Consider the following 1,271-nt stretch of genomic DNA (forward strand, 5'->3'; position numbering starts at 1 on the left):
CTCCTGCACCCTGGCTCAGTCATGTACTAGCTGTGCGACTTGGGGCACATGACTGATCCTCTCAAGCCTTGGTTTCCTCATCTGTAAAACGAGCACAACAGCAGCAGAGGCGTCACGAGGACCAATCAAGTACTGAGCACAGGGCCTGGTGCACAGCAAGCCGTTGGTAGAATCATGGTTATTCAGCACAAAAACCTAGGGAATGATCTTCCCTACTGCTGCTGACTCTACCATGACGACTTCCCCTAAATCCACGCTCTTGACTCCATGTCCACGGAGTCCATCTAGTGCAAACCCCTCTCTCTAACTGGGCCAGTGTAACGGACTCCTACCTGGTATGCTTGTGTTCATCACTTCCTTCACTAATCTCCACATCACATGTCACAAACTTTTTCTGTAACCGGGCAGGGCATAAGTATTTTAGGTTCTGAGAGACACCCAGTGTTTGTCACAACTCCCCCGTTCTGCCACGGCACCATGAAAGCAGCCCCAGCCCAGGCTCGTGTGTGGCCAGCAACAGGCAGGGCTGCTCCCATAAAGCTTTATTTATGGAGACTGAAATCTGAATTTCATAAAATTTCCCCTTGTCACGAAAGACTCTTTTTTGCTTTTTTCCTACCACTCAGGAACCTAAGAACCACTCTCATTCTTAGCTTGTGGGCCCTCCAAAAACAGGAAGTAGACCAGATTTGGCGGTCAGGCCTCAGCTGCCAGGCACACACCTGTGCTCTAGAAGACCCTTTTTTAGAACCGAACATCAGATCCTATTACTCCTCCCCCAAACCCACAAAGGCTCCCCACTCTATTCAAAACACACCTCAAAGCCTTTTAAAAGCTTCACAGGACCTGGTCCCTGCCTACCACTTCTTTCCCTGGTTCTGTTTTTGGTTTTTTGAAAGGTATTTGACATAGAACCTTAGGGGACTTCAAGTGTGTACAATCCGTGTTGATTTGATACATTTATATACTGCAGCATGACTGTCATGGAAGCAGCTTCAGCAACAAGGGCATCGCTCCCTTCCCGGCCCCAGGGCTTTTGCACCTGTTGCTGGCGAGTCCCGGAAAGCTCTTCCGACAGCCATTACCTTGGACACCCTCCCAGATCTCCTCTCCTCTCCATCACTCCCAAATGGCCCCTCCCCAGAAGGGAGGGCCCCTCCATCTGTGGGGCCATCCCTCCTCTGCGCCCGTGCGCACCTGAGCGCACCTGGCGCACTCCGCGAGGCGCTCACCTGGTCGGCGCCGAAGGGCGTGACAGCCGCTTTAACGGC

Source organism: Ursus maritimus, unplaced genomic scaffold (genome assembly GCF_017311325.1).
Source record: "Ursus maritimus isolate PB19 unplaced genomic scaffold, ASM1731132v1 scaffold_33, whole genome shotgun sequence".
NCBI lineage: Eukaryota > Metazoa > Chordata > Mammalia > Carnivora > Ursidae > Ursus > Ursus maritimus.